Genomic DNA, 6,000 nt, shown 5'->3' on the forward strand with positions numbered 1-6,000 from the left:
CATTTTTCTCCAAGTGACTCTATGAGCAAAGCAAAAAGGAGTTAGTTATCAAATGGTTTACTCAGACCATTTTCCAAGTCAAGTCTTGTCTAAGAAAGAGATAATCCTGGGCACTTGTCCCTCAGCTCCTTTGGAAAAAGACAGAATGGTTGTGAGGGTTGGGGTGGACTGGTTTGAGGGGTGTGTTCCTCTTTCTGCCTTTGTTCTGTTTTCTCTCCCCCCCATGGCTTGTTTCTACTCAGCAGGACTGGACAGATGAATGGCCGGCCACCCTGGTGGGGATGCCTTGTGGCTCTGAGGGTTGGCTAGAGGCAATGCTTTCTTACTGGCATTGCCTTTAGCCTGGTAGTTAAGAAAGTAAATATGTCACTTGCATGGCTTGGCCAATGCCCATTGACGTACGGGAAATTATCCCTAGTTCCCCAAATTGTGCAAAATGTAAGTAGCAAATCTCAATTGTATAAACTGATTATCAGGGATCTATGTTTGTCCTTAAATATAATGTACAAATAGATTTTTAGTAGATAGAAAAGATGAGATTTTGGTCTTCCTACTTAATACTCAGTATTTTTAAGTAACTGATTATTATTTTTCCAGAGACTGAGAAAGCTTTATTGAACGGCTTTGACACCCACATGGGGGTTGGGCACTGAGAGAAGACAAGGAGAGTAGAATTACATTGAGCAAATGTTTATTGAGCATCTGCTTTGTTCCAGGCACTGTTTTAGGACTCCACGATCCCAGATATAAAAGACAAAGTCCCTGTCTCCAAGGAACTTGCTTAAAGCAGGAGACCCTTACTTTCTACTGAACACACAAGAAGCAGGGTTAAACATTGTGAGAAATCTTTGGCTTCTCATTAGGTCCGATACTTAATGACCACTGCTACCTCCACAGATCCTTTGCTGTATACCAGGGTGGTGGACTTCAACAGGTCAAGTTCCAGGATTTATAGATAGAAAAAAGTTAACAGCTGCCTGTGGGTTTTTTTTTTCCTCTTTCAGTGTATGTGTAAGTACATATTTATTTCCCATGATAATCCTTAAATACAGTCATGCAAATACACAAATAAGTTATGTATGTATATCCTATGTATTCGAAAGCATTTCTCCCGTTATCTGTTGAACGGCTAGCCCTTTGTAGTTGAGTGTATTTTATCTTTGGTGCATAAATAGTTAGCCCTTTGCCTGTATAACTTTTGCTTGAAGACAGTTCTCGGCAGTTGCTTGGTGTTTTTGGTATTGACATAATTCATTCTCTGCTGATAAGTTTTAGCCCTTTTCCCTAGTCAAATGGCATCTAAAATTTAACTAAACATTTCCTCTGTGTTTACTCTTGGAGTTGATTTGGGTGGTCGGGGCTGTTTGCTTATTCATGAGTCATATTTAAAATGCTGTCTTTTCTAAAACACCCTGTAGGTTGCTACACTATGAATTTGCAGCTCTGCTACCAACTGTGTTTCTAAAGTTGTACAATTTATGTGTGCCTTGACCATGATAAGGTTTTTAAAAGAGTATTGTAAATATGCCTGGCGACTGCGGAGGTTAATGTGACATATTCTCAAAGAACATTGGCCTGGATGGATCCATCCAGAGCAGTGGGCCTTTTCGTCCTAATTTAAATTTAATAGGACAACATTGACCATTTTCAAAGGACAGAATTTCCCAGGCAGAAAAATGGTATAAAGAACATTATGAAGTCATGAGAAAGAATAAAAGTGTTTTTTAAAAAGCAGATCAATAGCTGGCTTAAAGCCCTTAGATTATAAACTGATAATGCAGAGGATTGAAATAAAAATACGGAGTCTGGGTATATGAGTGATCAAGAGAGGGAAGGCAGTTTATTAAAGATGAAGGAAAAAAAAGATGCAAGAGAACCTTTCAGAGTGCACCGAGTAACATTTATGGTAGGTATTTCAATGTACTCTGCTTTTCAATTAAAAAAAAAAAAAAACATGCTTTTAGTTAATATGCTTCGGTTTGTTCCAGTGTCTGAGGAATTCCCTGGTGCTGACAAGTAAATTTTGCATTCATGTGATGAGGTGAAACACATACAACTTTCTCAGGGGGACACTGGGAGCTGCTGGGGACGTCGCTAAGCAACTCTTGCATACGTACAGGTCTGTCTGTCTTCAGTGGGTGACATGAACACTACAGCTCTCACCATTGGGTTTTCTGCTCCATTGCGGATGACCTGGCTGCCTGGCTGGCCTGGCTGCTTCAATAAAAGACTCACTACCTCCTGTGAAGTGGCTGTAGTACTTGCTCCAGGGACAAAGTCTTAGGAGAGGGCATGTGATTGGTCAAGCTGAGGCTGCATTCCACTGCAGATTCTCAAGTGAGAGTTAGGGCCCTGGGCCTCCCTTCTCTGCAAGCCTGTCCTGACTGTGAAGATGACTAGCAAGAAAAACCGGTATGCTGAGTGTTCAGAAAGTGATCCGTGTTCGTCACACCTTCTTAAGTGTATGTTATCAAATGACCATCACAAGAGCAAGGTGTGAAGTGCCATGTGGATTAGTATGAAAAAGAAGACACTGCTCTTGAGGCACCGTATTTTAAATGACCAGGGTCACCAAGAGGCAGAAGACGGGAATATGGGGGAGAAGTTCTACTGTGGTCTTATAGGAGGTGGTGGTGGACTCTGAGGCCAAGGTCAGGTCTACTGTCCTAGTGGTCACCAGGTGCCAGGGAGTGTTGCTAGGTCTGTGGTACACAACCTGCGTTGCCAACCGGCCTGCTGTTTGGATGCGCGGGTAAGTGAACCAGGACCAGGCTGAGGATCTGGTTGTATCCCACCTACTCAGGCAGGAACCCAGTTAGTCACCTTGTCTGTTAAATGGTGCTCACAATGACCTTAGAGTGTTGGTTTGAGTGTTGAGATGATGTGAGAAGCATCTGACGTGGACTTGGCTTATTATTCTCTTGGTGTCTGAGTACCTGTTGCTGTCAGGTATCCCCTTGGCTCGCCCCTGAGTTCACCTGGAGTTGAGGTAGACAGCTGCAAGCTACCCTTAGCTTCTCCTCTTCAGAGTCTGTCTTTTAGCCTGAGGGATATCACAGGGCCATGGCCTAGGCCAGACCAAGCACAGGGCAGTGTGAAATGCTTGTAATTGAACACCTCTAGAAGCAACCTCAAACCAAGAAGGGACTTGAACAGAGTGGGGGAATAAATCTCCCCCTCCCCAGCCTGTGGTGGAACCATTCAGAGGTTCCATCTAAAAGGCTCCAGGAATTAAGCACCAGAGGCCCACAGTGGTCAGACTCCCCCTAGTGGCTGTGACTGCCTTCTCCTCCTTCCTCCCTCCCTCCCTTGTGCTTCCTGGGTTCACCTCCCTGCTGAACTCCCTGCACCCATGTCCTTGAATCAAATCCTGCTTTGGCAGGGAGCCCAAGTCTGACAGCTAACTGACAAATTGTTAAAGGAAGGATCCACTCCAAGGATAAAATCCATTCTGGACACATTTTTTGTTATCTAAGCTTTTAAATAAAGAATAAAGACATAAAAGTAAGTTGAGGCCAAAAACTCTTTGAAAAGTACTGGATTTTAAAGGCTTTGACGAGAGGAGGGAATAATGGGCGATGGTTATCACTAGGTCAAAGCATGCCCACAGCCCTCCCCAGGGCAGTGCCATGTTCTCAGACACAAGTGGATGCTGCTCTGAGTGATGGCAGTTCAGATTTCCCCCAGATCATGACTCAGAACTCTGTGCCAAGGGCCTGGATTCTGGGAATGAGTAGGGGGAAAGAAACGAAGAGGATACAGGTGCGTAATTATGAGCAGAGAATATCAGACAGTAGGAAGATTGGTTTCCTCTATCTATGATCCTCATTGAAGAGCTTCTCTAAGGAGCACATGACCTGCAGGCTTCATGGAGGTGCCTTATTCCCTCTGTTGGAGACTGGCCACACCTGCCTTCCAGTGCACTGCACATGACAACCTTGGAGGCCTTCCCCAGGTTATGGCCTCTACCCAGGTCATTCTTACATACAGCAGACTTTTAATTCATTTAATATTCTATCACTTTAAGATCTCAGTTGTATCAGTTAGCATCTGCTGCATAACAAGTCATCCCAAAACAATAGTCTTACAATTGCTGACATTTCTGAGGGTTGGCAAATTTGGCTGAGTTTATCTAGGATGACTCACCTCTACTGTTGACCTGTGATGGCTCATTGGGGACCTCAGCTGTGACAGCTGGGATGCCTATGCCTGTCAGTCACATTGCTTATTTGTAGGAATACTAACCTGTGCTTTATTTTTGGTGTTGGAGATGTTCCAGCAACATGATATAACATGATAGAAGCTGCAGATTTCGTGAGGTCTAGGTGCAGAGTTCGTGCAGTGTCTCTTCCACCACATTTTCATGGTCAGGGAATATCATGCTGAGCGAAATAAGCCAATCCCACAAAACCAAAGGCCAAATGTTTTCTCTAATATGCGGATGCTCATTCACAATAAGGTGGGAAGAATAGTGTTACCTTAGATTAGGTAGGGGGAGGTGATGGGAGGGGAGAGGAGGGAATGTGGGGATAGGAAAGATAGTAGAATAAAACAGACATTATTACTGTATGTGTATATGTGAGTGCATGACCAATATGATTCTGCAACATATACACTCAGATGGGATATAATTTCTCATTTTTCTATGTATATCAAGGTGCATAAATGCATTCTACTGTCACGTATAACTAATTAAATAAAAAAAAAACCTGTCATGAGCCCATTTTAGGGAGTAAGGAAGTAGTTGCCACTTCAGGTAGGAGCTGCAATGAACATGTGGCCAGTTCCAGGTTATGAAACCTATTCAAATACCCCTTTCATAGGGATGCCTTGCAGTTCTTCCCTGCTGGGCCTTGTCAGGACCCCGTTTTATTTTCTTACATTGCTCTCTGTGCACTTTAGTGGTCCTAATGCACTGTTGAGTATGCAGTTGTTAGTGTCCATCCCTCTCTGACCTCTGTGTATCACAGTGTCCTTGACATTGACCTCAGTGCCTGGCAGAGTGATTAACCAGTATTCCTTGAGTAACGAAAGGATAGTTTTGGCAGCAAGTATTAAATGACTACCTTGATGGGGAAGACTCATTTGGAGAAGTTTGAAGAAGTCAAACTTGGAAGCTGAAGGAAGCCCTTGACCACGTGTTTGCTAAGATCATACAAGGTAAAGTCATGAACTCTGGCACTGGATTGTAAAGCGTGCCAATAATCTATTGGGAGTACATGAAACACGTACCAAAATTAAAGACATTTCAGAATGCTTAAGTGAGGCAAAAACAAAAAATAAGAGTAACTGAAAAAGCTTTGGCTTTGTACTTTGTACCTAGAATTAGCACATGTTATGTGATCGTTTTTATAACAGAGAAATTTGGCTATGTGTAAATTAATCAGAATTCAGTAATAAATTATAAAAATGACAAGGTTTATTAAAACATGCCTCATTTATGCAGTCACTCTAAAACGTCTCCTGAATTCAGTACATTTGGCTCGATACTTTGCAAGATGTAAAGGCTCTAAGAAGGGTCCATGCGTCAGGGCATATTGTGGCGATCTAGCGCACATAATGTCTTTTTTTTTTTTTTTAAATATTGAAAAATGATCTATCTGGGAAGAAGGTCTCCATAATGTAACTTTGGAATGCAGAGGATGCTTGGGGGAACCTGAGCATCTGGTCACCATCACTGTGTCTTTTTCCCCCATTTCTGACTTTTTCTGAATCGAAAATTGGCTCTGTGCCTGCTCGGCCCCGTGGGAGGACTCTCTCTCTTTGGCTACAGGGTGGCTTTGCTTAATGTTAACTGCCTGACAGTCTTAGACCAAAGAAGGTGTGTTTCTTTTTGGTGTCCTACAGGTCACACTCTTTAGTCCGCCGTCCCTTTTTAGGTAGCCCTCCAGCTGGGTCTACCTGCTGGGACACTGTCATGACCCTGCACTTGCTGCCACTGCCTACATCATAAAACTTACCTTTCATTGCCCTATTCCTCCAGGGATGGCCTCTCCTAAA

The sequence above is a fragment of the Urocitellus parryii genome, chromosome 15, assembly GCF_045843805.1.
Source record: "Urocitellus parryii isolate mUroPar1 chromosome 15, mUroPar1.hap1, whole genome shotgun sequence".
Classification (NCBI taxonomy): Eukaryota; Metazoa; Chordata; class Mammalia; order Rodentia; family Sciuridae; genus Urocitellus; species Urocitellus parryii.